This window comes from Acomys minous (genome assembly GCF_964271855.1).
Source record: "Acomys minous genome assembly, chromosome: 11".
Taxonomy (NCBI): Eukaryota; Metazoa; Chordata; class Mammalia; order Rodentia; family Muridae; genus Acomys; species Acomys minous.
In genome coordinates, this window is record NC_140492.1 from 110,073,084 (window position 1) to 110,087,668 (window position 14,585).

The 14,585-nt window shown below is 47.2% G+C and overlaps 1 long non-coding RNA gene across 3 annotated transcripts in view; it reads left to right on the forward strand.

The window, feature by feature from the left end:
- LOC311609472 overlaps positions 1-6,008 on the forward strand; it is an 86,593-nt gene extending 80,585 nt beyond the window's left edge. For all 3 annotated transcript variants that reach the window (XR_014783399.1, XR_014783400.1, XR_014783401.1), the window contains exon 4: positions 838-6,008. This is a non-coding gene — a long non-coding RNA (uncharacterized lncRNA). The remainder of the gene's footprint in view (positions 1-837) is intronic.
- Positions 6,009-14,585: the final 8,577 nt, after the last annotated feature.

A 14,585-nucleotide genomic window follows, 5' to 3' on the forward strand; every position in this document is an offset into this window, starting at 1 on the left:
GGGCTTCCTTGAGGAGCGATTAATTTGTCCCTTTAGCTGAGCTGCCAAGATCAGAGCCCTAAGAAAACGAGGGAAGAAAGCGTTGGGTAGCCATCGGCTGCGCTGTTGCCACCTGCGCTTGCAGGTGAGGACACAGGTGAGGTGGAGGTGCAGGAAGCTGCTCAAAGCCATGCAGGTAACTGGTGGCAGAGCTGGGTTCTAATAATGTTTGCTCACCTCAAGGCCTAGGCTTTCACCCATTATGATAAACACACCCTGCTACACAATGAGTACTGTAAATCTCCCCACCCCACCTCTACCCTACCCCCACCCAACCCCCACCTTCACCCCATCCCCACCCCCAACCCCAACCCCCTCAACATGCAATTCTTTCCTAATTAATGAAATAAAAGAAGATTGGTTGTTCTATCTCTGTGATACTGTTTGGAGGGTTCAGTTGGTTCTGACCACAGCTCCTTGGCTCTAAGAGCTTGGGGGACGCCATTTAACCCCCATGGACTTCATTTTCCTGACCACTAAGATGGAAGAAGCTCAACCAAATGAGCTCTCAGACCCTGCCCTACCCTAAAATCCTATTAGCGTGTGGCCCCCATATGAAACACGATTAGCGAAGCCCCCCTCCCAATACAAACCCTGATGTTCTACACGAACAGTCAGTCGAGTATTTTAGAAACAAGTGTTGTTCTCTTTGTAAAATGAGTCAGTGTGTTTGCTACTGGCACAGATGGTCACATGCAACCTGCACCGCTGGGGGTAGGGTCGACGCTGAAATTCTGGGTGGCTTGCCTGTCCTCTCTCCTCTGGTACGATCTGTTCCAAGGACTCATCTTTTCCCAGCTGAATGAGCCAGGAAGCCATCTGCCACTGGTGGTGAGATGACAGCTGTGTCTCGAAGCTTCCAGAGACCTTGATTCTTCGTCCCCTGAGGAATGACAACCCAAATGACCAGGTGAAAGAGCGTCTGCCTAGGAAATCTGCCCTCCACAGTCAGTGCATCCTGCTTGCCTGTGCGTTCTCCAGGAGAGCTCAACTTCTCAAACTGCTTCCGGGGACAACCCCCACCCACCCCATCCCACCTTCCTGTGAAATGTCACAGGCAGGAGAAGACAAAGGGACAGTGGGTGAGCCGCTGTGTGTGCTTTATTTTCTTCTTATTTCTAGAATCCCAGGGAGAGATTTAGACAAGAAGATAGAAAGTCTCTCCTTTTTTTTTTTCCTTTCCAGAGCTAAGTGAGAATTTGAAATCAAAATATGAGGCAACGCTGACACTTGCTGAAGAACTTGAGTGTTAAAATATTTACAAACATTAGGATAGACAAACGTTCTCCAACCTCTCACAGTGAATCTCAAGAAAGTTGAAATGTGTTAATTCACCACAACGAGGGAGGCTTAACTCAGTTAGATACCAAAAGCCAGTCATAAAATTCAGTAGCTAATAGCAGATAGTGAGGTGACATATAGAAAACTCCTTGTATTTCCCTGTTCCTTTACCTGTGAGGGAGGAATCAGGCACATATCCTAAGGGCGACAGAAGGAAACGATCCGGGTTTGCTCCCTCTGCCAGCTACTGCCATCTGAGAGATGATGGCTGTGCATGAGAAGAACAGTTTAAAGAACATATAATAAAAGCATCAGCAGCCAACAAAATTAGTCCTGAAAAGGCAGCGCTGAGGAGTCGACTTCTCTGATAGGAAAGGGCTGGGCTCCTTGCAAGACTCTGGTGACATCGGCTAGGAGCTGGGGGTGAGCCGCTCAGCTCCCAGGAGATTCCTTCATATTAAGAAGCTCTTCCATCTGAATCATTTCACGAGCTGTTATTCCAGGAAATCAAAAGCAGGCATGCTTTTGGGGGAAATCATCAAAGTGGTTGCTTCGATTTGCATTTTTTTTCTTTCTAATACAAAGTAAAGACAAAAACAATTCCTTAGGTAATATAAGAAATATATAAGAAATAAAATATGTACCACATTTTCATCATATTGTACAATCTGTCCAGACGTAGGATCATGACATTTCAAAAGCCATGTCCTATGACACATGCGAAGTCCCCCTTTACTCCGACGGAAGCAGTCCTTCTAAGACTCTGAGGAGGCAGCTGCCTGCCGGAAAGCCCCTTGGGACTGCAGAAATGCAGGTGCTCATACCTCTTACTGTGGCAAGGAAGACAGTATAGCTGCTTCTTGCCTCTGCTGCTCTCATACAGCCGAGAAGGACCTAACTTTGGCAGCCGCAGGTCACCCAGGCTTTGTCTCAGCTCCTCTCAGAATAGCCTTTTACCGGGAGACACGTACAAATGTGGGTGACAGGGAAGTAAAGCCAACATCAGTGGATGCCTTAAAGAAAGATGCTTTAACAAAGATGCCAAACTTAGGGTTTTCTCATTGAACTTTGGGCACACGTGTCCACCCTCTCCAGTCAGCAGCTGTGCCTGTGCCACTGGGCCAAGCAGCATCAGCTGTAGAAATGTCTCAGGCTTAAGGGGACCTGGAGTGACTCAGCTCTCTAAACCCGGAGGCAACCTTTGCTCTTCCCTCCTGTCCCTGCTAGACCAGGAGGAACCCTCTGCATGGGACAAAGCTCTGAAGTCAGCAACATATTAGTTGATATTTTTATGAACAGTTATCAATCAGATTGCTGTCAAAATTATAATTGCGATGTAGCTCGCTGCCTTACAGATCACCCAGTCTCTCCCAGTTTGTGGTTGTCCCTTTGGGGTTAATAAATGGGCTGATAATTTCAGTGTAGAGATCTCATCTCTATTGCCAAGGAAACAGCTTTCTTTCCTCCAACTAATGGTTTTGGTATAAGGAAGCTTGATTTTCTTTCTTTCTTTCTTTCCTTTTCCTTTTCTTTTTCTTTTCTTTCTTTCTTTTGTCATTGTTGTTGGTTTGGTTTGGGGTTTTTTTGTTGTTGTTTGTCTGTTTGTTTGTTTTTGAGACAGAGTTTCTCTGTGCAACCTTGGCTGTCCTGGACTCACTCTGTAGTAGACCAGGCCTCAAACTCACTTGCCTCTCGCCCTGAATGCTGAGATTAAAGGCATGTGCCACCACATTGGGCTGCTTGATTTTCTTGAACCAGGAAGTTGGAAGAGCCTTTGGTCTGAGCTCATCTATGGCGCTTTCCTGTCCTCCACCGAGATCTGCTCGCTCTCTACCTAGACTCTGGACAACCTGCACGACTGCCTTCGCTTGTGGCTAATCCTGCCTGGGTTCTGAGAACATCATCCAGCCCTTTGCTGTGACTCCGGGTTTGAGGCACTTTGTGACTTTGGACTCCAAGCTTTGTTTCAGTCCTTTGTTTCAGGATGTGTTTTCTGGCTTGGGTCACAGGAAATCCTGACTTTTCTACATGCCACCCAAGACTTCGGGAAGTCGGCGACATTTTACCAGGTCCTTGCACTGTGCCAGATTCTCCCATGTTACGGTTTCTAGTCTACTTCAGTCTTCCTCACCCAACACTAGTGCAGACACCTAGTGAAAGCTGGTTTGCCCAGAGAGCCCAAGGCCCCTGCTACCCTGGCTCACTGTGAAGAAGCGCATTGACTCATGGGAAGTGGCCTGGAGAGAGAGGTGAGTGGTGGAGACCACGCCATCATTACTTCTCTACTCACCGGACAGTAGGACACCTTCCATTTGCTATGACTTTCCAAAGTGAAGCTGGTCTGTTTGCACATACATACGTGTGTACATGTGTATACTATTACCTTGAGCAGTGTTTCTCGGACATTAGCATGGTGACAATAACCCTGTACATGTGTATATATTACCTTGAGCAGTGTTTCTCGGACATTAGCATGGTGACAATAACCCTGGGCTCTTCATTTAATCAAGCTAGCGGCCCCTACTCTCAGTTTCTGATTCTGTACATGTGGGGTGGATCCTAAGGATTAGTGTTTTTCCCAGCTCCCTGGGTGACATTGAGGCTACTGCCCTGGGTCACACTCACTTAGAACCCCCAGGTTCTGGTGTTGTAAATGCTACAGTCAAACAATGCAGAATCTGAGTACAACTTTGTGTTCAGAGCCATGGAGCCAGTTTTTCAATCTGTGAGCTACGGGTGGGGGACTGACTAGAAGGTAAATATTAAGAAATCAGAGCTCTAGCCCCTCATTTGGGTCATTGCACTGAATTTTATGATGGTTCAATCATTTCTCCGTAATGCATTTATAGTTATTAATCTGACTGATCTTACAGTGATGTAACCAAGGTGTGATTTGGGGTCACTAAAAGGACATTGCAGCTAAAGAAAACCCAGATTAGCTCTTGAGTTAGCAGCCCCTCTGGGCTCTATGTTCTCAGGAAGAGGAAGCAGAGAAGAGCAAAGACCAAGTTACCCAGAACACAGCTTAGTGTAGGAGTCATCTTTTGGATTACTTCCTTGCAAACTTGTATTGAACTTTTTTTTTTAATGAACAACTTCATTTATATATCATAAAGCACACTTATTTTATAATGTGCAATTCCAAATACAATAATCAGAATCTAGGCCTTGGGCCATTTTATCACTCTTTCCATTCTCTGCTCAGGCATCCACTCATCTTTTTCTCTATTCTATATGGCTGGCTCTCTTCATATGCAGGTATGAAAACCTTTCACCCAAAGGTATAACTAATGTACTATACATATAAGGGCTTGAACAGGGGCAGATTTTTGTGTAGGGGAGATGGGTAAGATCAGAGTTCTTAGACCCTGTCACTCATGGACACTGGGGGACCACCGTAAGCAGAATAGTAACAGTATGTGTCCTTGTGTTTGCTGTCTTTCACCAAGCGTAAGGTTCACCCACACAGTGGCCTGCATCCGAACCCCACCAGCCTGTAACTTGTACGGATTATCCTTCGGAGCACACACCTCCTTCTCTTCATTGGTGCTGTGGCTTTTTAGTCTAGGTTCCTGTTCCTCACAGTGTTGCCTGTTTATGACTCAGTCTTATTTTCCCCTGTAGGTAAGAAAGCAGAGGCTTAAGGAAGTGGCAGCCCTTGTCTAAGGACAGAGCTAGACAGTGTCAGAGCTTCTGATGTGCCTCCTCTGCTGTGTCTCCATCACGGAGGCACTTCTAAAGGAGCAAGGGCTCAAACGGGTCTGTGTTAGGGTCTCAGGGGTCACCACTATTTTCCCAAGTCAGGAAGTGTTTCCATGGGCGAAATCCCTGTTTTCCTTGGAACACTAGTGAGATTTGAAGTAACCCATGGATTTCCTCTGTTGTGTCAGGGAGCACTCAAAGGGAACGGCCCAACAGATACACATGGACTCCATCAGCTTGGATGGCCAAGCTTATCTCCGTTTTTATTTGTTGCAAGTGGCCTTGCTGTGTTTTATTCTTGGCATGCCTTGAAGAATAAAGATGATTCTGACAATGGGTAGACAGCATCTGCCTCGTCCTCTCAACTACCTAGTCAAGGGTCATGTGCATTTCACTAACCTAAGTCCCAGGCAGCTGACAGTTCTGCATATCAGAAGTCTGGCACATTGTAGATGTATTGTCGTTTTAGAATGTCACAAGGATAGGGTCACAGTGCTATTGAGATGGGGTTCTCAGACAGAGGTACTGAGAGAAAGTCCACCACTTCCAGGTTTATCCATATGGCTCCCATAGAACTGTGGTCTTGGCTTGTTTACTATCTGTTAGTAGGAGCTGCTCTCCCTCCCAAAGATACCCACACTCTTTGGCAGGAAATCCTCTCCATCTTCAAGCCTTCAACCATGGGTTTAATCCTTCTGTGTTTCATGCCATGGCTTTTTGTTCGACCATCCAGTCAGAACAAACTCTCTACCCATAAAAGGGTCATGTGCTTAGGTCAAGCCCACCTGTAATAACTCCCTGTCTTGGGGGCTGGAGAGATGGCTCAGTGGTTAAGAGCGCTGCCTGCTCTTCCAGAGGTCCTGAGTTCAATTCCCAGCAACCACATGGTGGCTCACAACCATCTGTAATGTGATCTGATGTCTTCTTCTGCAGATAAAGTACTCATATACAATAAATAAATAAATAAATAAATAAATAAATAAATAAATAAAATAACTCCCTGTCTTAAGTTAAATGGGTTTGAAGTTGTAACTACATCTCCAAAATTCCTTCATAGCAGACACGTATTTGGTTAAATGAATGCGATGGTGTCCTTACTGGGGTCAGAACTGTGGAAAACCACCTTCTGCCTAACAGGTCCTCCTGTTAGGAATAAAAGGGAAGGCTGTCTTTTCCCCCACTTGCTTCCTTCTTAATTGTCTCATTTTGATTGATTTTCTCTTTTTTGCCTAGTAAATATTTCAACAAGTACTTATTTGGCTTAAATGATCATTGGCTTATTCATCTTACTCTATCCCATGACCTACACCATGCCTTTCATTTTCCATCTGAGGAGGCTCAACCTTAGAGAGGTCAGGGAGATGCAGCTGGCTAGTGGGGGCCTTGGTGTTCCACTATGGGCCTCCTGCCTCAGTGCCCTTCTGTGACACCACAGAGGAGGCTGCCTTCATCCTTTCTCATCACCCCACTGCTCTGCATCTCACTCTGTCTTAATTAGTCCTTTCCAATACGACCCCAGGAAGGTGTGTACTGTTCTCACTTCTATAGGTTCTGTCTAGTTCAAACCAGCAAGCGTTGGAGTAATGAGAGAGTTTACCACTGACTTGACTGGAGAGTGATTAGCCTCCCGCCAGGGGGAGTTGGGGAGAAAGACAGGTAAATGGCAGGGAAAGGAGTGAGGGACACAGAGAACACACGGGCAGAAAGGACACATAGTCTAAGTAAGATTGCGTCTACCAGAATTTGTTCCCGCTCTCTGGTTTAGTCAAACCGAACCCCCAGCAATTATGTCTCGGTGCTTCTATTAGAACCCTGTTATCAGCAGTCAATGGGTGTCACTTCTTACTCTACAGACTTCTCTGTTTGTTCTCCCCTCTATAGGGTAGAGGGAAACATGCATAGACAATTCTACAGTTGCAGCTTCCCCATGGCATAGGAAGAGGAACTCTGAGGTTCCACGTGGAAAGAAGTGGCCCAGGTGAACAACATAGGCACGTAGTTTGGGATTATGGATGAGAGGTAGCACAGATAGGAATGATTAAAGGAGATGGCCTGGGATTGGGGCTAGGAGGTAATGGAAGGTAGTTTAGGGGGTTAAAATCTGCCCTGCCTCAGGTAAAATGAGGCTGTTCTAAAATACAATGGGTGTTTATGTCTTTTTTTTTTATTATGATCGTGAGTTAGATATAACTGCCATAATAATTATAGGCTAATTTTATAATAAGTGCTATTAGGTATTTTTTTATATATATTTACTACAACATAATAGCACTCCACATTGGGCACCGATTGTAGTAAGGTTAATTATTCTTTCTACATTAATTGATACAATAAATTATATGGCAGTAGTTTTCTTTAACCAGCTAGTTCCCCCAATGACTGACACACAGAGAGACTATGATTTATTTTTAAGCTGTAAGCACTATGCTGGGCAGATTCCGAGCTATTCCAATCTTAGTACCTTAAAACCCACAGAAGAGCCAATCACTTGCCAATCGGATGATTACTGGGCATCCCTGCACCATCAGTCTGTCCTTACAGCCACCTGTGCTCACTGCCATCTTGCCCTGTCAACTCTTCTCTCTCCTGCTCCCTGTCTTCCTGTTACCTCATCTCCTTCTCCTATCCTCTCCTCCTTGACCCCAGGGCTGGGCCCTCAAACTTCCCTTCTCTCTCTTCTACCCAGCCACAGGCTTTAGCATCTTTATTTAGCCAATCAGGGAGAATTTGAGAACACATTCCTTGTCATCACACGGTCACAGGAGATAGCTCAACATTCATAACAATTCCCATGCAGAAGTTGATCTCAAAGCACTGAAATCAGCATTTAAAAACACATTTGGACCTTCCTCCAACACACACACACACACACACACACACACACACCCCACTGACCTAGCAAATAGAAGACGAAGTTGCCTTTACTTCAATGTTCTTTCTAGTGGTATGGGACTGTTGTTTCAAGTCTCCATCTTTTGTTTCTAAGTCTGCCTCCTGTCTTAAAGTGACAGTGACATTCTGTAGCACATAGCGTTTTAGGATAATGGTACAGAAGCAGTTACAGTAAATGGATTATTGTTCTGAGGAGGAGGCTGTGGTTTCCAGCTGCTCTTGGAGAGATTTGAAAGTGTTAGTCCAGTTTCATGTTTTGTTTTTCTTTTGAAAAATTCCATTAAGGGGTTGGGCTGCTTAGATAACCTTCCTGTATGCTCTGGAGGCTTTAGCGGAAGTGGCCTAGTGAAGCACGCAGCTCATCAGCAGGCAGCACTGGAAACACCACAATGGCTGCTTCTGCTGAAATGATGAAGATTCTATTTACAGATCCCACGGGGCTGGCTGGAGCTCAGCGGATGCGGGGCTGTGGTGTGGGCTCACATGGGGAATATGGGGCAGGGGGCTCATTTTGCAGGGCCTCATGCAGACCAAGGAAGGAAGCTGGACAGTAGTTAACGCAAACAGTTGGGTTTTGCAACTTGAATGTGAGGGAGGCGGCTTGGAGGATATCCTCAGATGTCTCAACATATCGAAGAAGCTAATGCATAAACGCCGGGCCACCAGCTGCTTGAGAACCTTGAATTCCTTCTCTTCCACCACCTTCCTGCGAAAGATGGTGGGCCTGGAGAGCCCTGCGGCATGGTGCAGAACCTCGCTTCTGGACCTTGCTCCTTATGACCCCCTTGTCTCCTAAGGCCTGCCTTCCTGCCAAGAAGAAAGGAGAGTTTGAGCAGAGGTGAAGGAAGGAGGCTCAAACATACATTGGCAACCGTTCCTAGTTCTCCAAGGGACATGAACAGCTCTCTGTGGCTGGCTGAGTCGGTACCTTTCAGGAGTATTTACACGCTAATCCCCAGAACCTGTGAGTGTGTTTCCTTACATGGCACAAAGGACTTTGGCAATGTGACTAAAGAGTGCAGGTGGCCACTAGAAACTAGAAATGGCAAGAAAGTGGCTTCTCTCCCAGAGCCTCCAGATTGAATAGTGCTCCTTTAGCCCAGTGAAGTCCATTTTCGGTTCCTGGTTTCCAAACTCCTAAGAGCATAAACATGTGTTGTTTCTAAGTTTCTAAGTCCTGTGAAGGACATAGGAAGCGGATGCATTGCCGGTCTTCTCCTTGACCCTCACAGTGGCGCAACCATTGCTTTAGTGGGTGTCAGGAGACATTGGGCAGCCTGGGGAACCTCCCCCAAAAGGCTACCATCTATAGTCTAGCTCAGGCACCTGTCTGCTTAGGTGGTGGTGGGTAACCTGTAGCCCATCACCAACTCTTCTTATCTTCAAAGCGGGTAAGATAATAACTACCTTCAGGGGGGTGAGACTAGCAAGTCAAAGAACACCAACCTGCAAGCCATCACAGAGAGTATGGGGGACATCTGGGGTCAGACAGGTAGAGGTGTGCTAGATTTGATTCGAGATGGGTTGGTGTCTCCTAGGTAAGGCATGGGGGGACACAGGCCATGGGCAGAAGGCCAGGTTTGTGGTCTATGAACAGAGCGAGCTACCTTCACCATACAGGACCGTGTTGACAGTCCCCATGTGGGGACTGGGGTGAACACATCTAGGTCCTCACCACACTGTGTGCATGTCAGGCTTTCCCAGCTGCAGGGGCTTCGCGCATCACAAAGCCAGGAGGGAAGATGTGAAAGGTTCTGTGTCGTGTCACCACACAGCTCTGGTGTGGGTAGGCACAAAGCCATGGGCCAAGCAGGGCTCCAGCTGCCTGCACTGCCACAGGCTCCCTCTTCTCAGGGAAGGTGGGAATATTTGTGGGAGGAGGAAGAACACTCTATGCTCCTAGCCTTGGGCCTTCAAGTATAACAAGTTCTGTTAGCTATACATGTCCAGAGGGAAGTTGCTGGTTAAAACAAACAAACAAACAAACAAACAGGCTTGTCACCATAGACCATACTTTGTGGAACAAAGCAAAAAAAGAAAAGAGCTGCCTGAAAACAAGCTTCATATCCAGGAACATGTTACCTGTCAGAAAAACAAGTGCCATATAAGGAATTCCTCTAGCCAGGCAGGCAGGCAGGCAGGCATGCAGGCGCCGACACACCTTTTTTTCTGTCTTGTGACTCATCTCCAGGAGAGCGTTCTAGGTTCCACCTAGCCTCCAGCTTTCCGGAAGAGGAATGGCCAAGCCCCCACGAGACCTCCCTAGCCCTCCAGGCGCGATCCTGGGAATTCCTCCCAAGGTCAACACAAACTACCACTCCAAAACTGCAGCTTCCGAGACATGGCTCCCCTGCAGACGACAGCCAAAATTTCCTAGCTAGGTAGGAACAGGTCAAAGGCTAAATGTTGCTGTGCTCTTGTGCCGCGGCATGCTTTGGACCTTTTAAACATCAGTGCCATTTTGGCAATGACAATTCACACTGGTCAGGGTGAATAATTATTGCCTAGCAAGGAGGTAGTTGGAAGATTAGAATGTATGTACATATGTACATGTATATGTATGTATGTATGTATGTATGTATGTATGCGCGTATGTATATGCATGTATGTGTATACTAATGGGTATGCATGCTTGTGTGTGTGTGTTAGAGAAAGGACTTGGGAGGGAGCAGAGTGGATGATGGGTGAGCCGTGCCTTTAGCACAGCCAGAGACTGCCAGGTACTATGCCAAAGCTCTTCCTTTCTTCCAGTTCTTGCCATGAGCTGAGAAGCGGCTAACCTTCTGTCCCCGATAGCTTTAGGCTGTTTTCTATGGTCATTAGTCATAAACTGCCTGTGTTTTAGGAATGCAAAAAGAACAGGTATAGATTCTAGACTTCCCAAAATTTCAGAGGACAAAAAGGAAGCTTAGGAATCATGTGATCCGGCTGATCGGTTCTCGTCAGGCCTCCTTGATGAGGCTTCAGAGAGGTTAAGTGATGTGTCTGTGTCGGCACTTGCGCAATAGGGCTTTCAATCGGACTGTCCAACATACAGCTATGGCTGCTGCTCAGTGGCAATTCTTGCCCAGGATGTACAAGGCCCTAGGTTCACTCTCGCCAGGCCCCCCACTCCCCGCCCCCCAATTCCCCCCGCACACACTCTCCCTCCACACACACTCCAAGCATATGTGTTAAAGAGAAGCCCTTATCCACTGTTGTTATGGCTGTTATGGAAATCAGGGTTGAGATTCCTCAACAAATAGATTGACTACATGATCCAACTATACTAGCCCAGGGCCTGTAACTGAACAAGTCTAAGTCTGCACACAGCATCACATGTAGTCTGCGTTGACTACCGCACCATTCATAATGACCACGACATGGAGCCAGCCTCGATGTCCGACAACAGGTGAAGGTTTAAATGGAACCCTGTGACATGTATGTAATGGGAAGTTATCAGTTATAAAGAAGAGTTAAGCTGTGGCATTCACAGGAGATGGGTAGAGTTATAGAACGCCATGCTCAGGGAAATAAGCTAGGGCCTGATGAACAACATGCTTCTTCTCATATGGAGGAGCTGGGTTTGAATTGGGGGGTGGGGTAAGAACAGAGAGGGGGTTGTAAAGTGGGGTTAGAGGTCTAAGGAGAAGGGGAAATGGCATCAGGAAGGGTAAATATAAAGATGAGGAAAGCAGGAGGGGTGTTGTTTGGGAGGAGAGAGAACAGTCTATAACATGAGTCAGTCATGTGTAATGTGAACTTAAACTGTCCTTTCAGGACTCGGCGAGTTCTCTCCAGACTCCCATGGGAACAGGTAGCCTTTAGAGTCTTTTTTGAAGACTCTAACCTCTCTCTGCTCCACCCCATCTGTGTGTGTGTGTGTGTGTGTGTGTGTGTGTGTGTGTGTGTGTGTGTGTGTGCGCTTATGCACTGAAGAAGCAATGATTGTTAAAAGTATCATAAAATTAAAATATAGTGCAAAAGAGATACAAACATGAAAACAACTAAAATTCACTCAAAGAAAAGTGAGGTTTAAGCTGGGCCTGGCATTTCGGGTGAGGAAGCGGCCTCTTTCACTGAGATCCGGGACAAACGTTTTATTGTAAAAGAATTCTTGGAGGGACCCTTGGGATATTCTAGCAGACAAAGATGAAAGAGGCCATTTCACATGAGGACAAGAGCAGAGGCCACAGATCCAGAGAGAGGGAGAGGGAGAGAGAGAGAGAGAGAGAGGAGAGAGAGAGAGAGAGAGAGAGAGAGAGAGAGAGAGAGAGAGAGAAGGGGGGAGTGGCAAGAAAAGAAAGAGTAACAGGGGGTCACAGGATAGACTGGGCCATGGAGGCTCCAGATGGAGAGCCAACCAGTAAGGCAGCCTGGACCCGCCTGCCAGGCTAAGAAATTAGGACTTAACTTGGACAGAAAAAGGGTTGAGTACAATGGACCCATATAGTATCTAGTGACAGAAAGATGGGCAGTAGTGAGAGGGAACAGAAGCCAGGAAATCAAATTAATGCCTATTATGAATTCCAGAGAGGAGGGGGCAAGCCGCTGTACAGTCTGCCTGACGGTACGAGGAGAGGGGACCAGCAGCTAAATCATCACTGAGATTCTAAGCTCCATTGCAACTGGGGGCATCATCAAGAGAACTAAAGATAACAGGAGAAAAAGAGCTGCCTGAGGGGACTTCCCCTCAGTCCCGATGCAACTGTCCAGCAAGTGCATGGAACGGAAGTCGGTCACGGGGTGTGGGCTCTCAGGAGTAGCAGGATAGAAATGCAGTTCTTGGCATTGAGGAGGAGGCTGGGAAGTGCTCAGAGGTTTGAGAGAAGAGGCAGGAGCAAGGAGAACTCTTGAGAAATGGTAGAGGACGCTGATGAAGAGAAAGAGGCTTAGGGGAAGAGCGGAGAGCACAGCCCATGCGGGGAGGCTTTAAAAGGGCCAAGTAGTCAATTAAGGCCGTGCCTGTAGCACCTGTGGCTGAAGACGCCCAGGTGAGCAGGACAGATACGTTCTTTACCTTTATGAAGCCTCATGGCCAATGGAAAAGACAAGAGTTAAACACACACACACACACACACACACACACACACACACACACACACACCAACCCTAATGATAAATAAAGATAAAACATGGGGCTTGGATTTCAGCTCAAATGAAACAACAAAAACCACCACAGTAAATATACAAAAGAAATAAGCACACTGGCTGCTGAGAGACAAACTCTAAAGCTCTGGGCACATTCTTTTAAAGAGGTAGCCGGAGTAGACTCTTTTCTCTCTCTCTCTCTCTCTCTCTCTCTCTCTCTCTCTCTCTCTCTCTCTCTCTCTTTCTCTCTCTCTTTTTAGGTGAACCGTGGAGGTAAGGAGGGCCTAGCCAGGTTAGAGGGGTGAAAGAATCTCCCAGGGGAGGGAAGAGCAGGCGAAGGTGCGACACAACAAAACTTGTCGCATTGGAGATGGCGGCAGATGGTGAGGGTGATGTGGGCATGGAAGCTGGAGAAGAACGGGGCGGGGCCTGAGGTGTACATAACCAGAAGAGGTCAGCGTGTAGGCTTGCAGCGATGAGCTCTGTAGTAAGAACAAAGTGTCTCAGTGTGAAACTGAGACAGAGAAGCAGACTTCCGGAGGTGAGGGAGGAGCCACCGCTGGCCTCACACACGGCAGCCAGGCGGGAGTCTTCAAGGAAGTAGGGGCGAGATATGGTGACTGAAATTAGGATGCAGTGTCAAGGGATGAAAACAATGTTATGCCAGGTGGTGGTGGCGCACGCCTTTAATTCCCAGCACTTGGGAGGCAGAGGCAGGCGGATGTCTGTGAGTTCGGGGCCAGCCTGGTCTACAAAGTGAGTGCAGGACAGCCAAGGCTACACAGAGAAACCCTGTCTCAAGAAACAAACAAACAAATTGCAAAATCTCTTCATGGAGGTCTGGTGGTAAAAAACAGCAAGGTAACAGAAGTTTTGGGGGATCCCATTCCAGACCCACCTCCCCTCGAACACTTCTGCTTCGTGATGGTAGTCACAAACCAACACAGGTCTACATAGCTATAGCAGAAGACAGAAAGGGGGAAAAAAAACCTGGCACTTCCGGCTCCTACCCAGATTGCTGCCTGAAGTCTCCCGACAAGTCCCCCGAAAGCCAGCATTCCTGTCTGGTGAAAAGTCTAGGGCAGAGCCACTGACAGGGTTGGCACATTCCTGGTGGCAGGGCTGGCCTTAGCCGGTGGTAAAGCCTATGTGGAAAAGCCTGGGGCCAAGGTAGCTGGCTGGGGGAAGGGAGCTCACCGTGCTGTCATCCTGACTGTCACTTCTCACAGTGTACTTGATGCATGGGTGTTGACAATCCCAGTGTGATTTTAATTGTACTAGACAGTGTTTCATAACACCTCCCGTCAACCAACGCTTTGGAAAAGGCCATGAAGTTTTAATAGCTGGCTGCTTCGAGAAAAGGAGCACTCAGCTTTTAAATCCAAGCTGAAGGAGGCTGAATGAGATCCCGGTTATAATTACAGGGGCTGAGAAGTGCTGGAGAGTTCTATAAATGCCAGATAAAAAAGAAATGCATTTGTGTGCTGAGCCTGCTGCAGAAGTGCCGATTCAACCTTCTGCTTACTGCTCCTGGTCTCTAGCCTCCCAGAAGGGTAGGAGTTCGGTTTCTGGTTTCCTCTGCCTCAGCCAAAATCCACCCA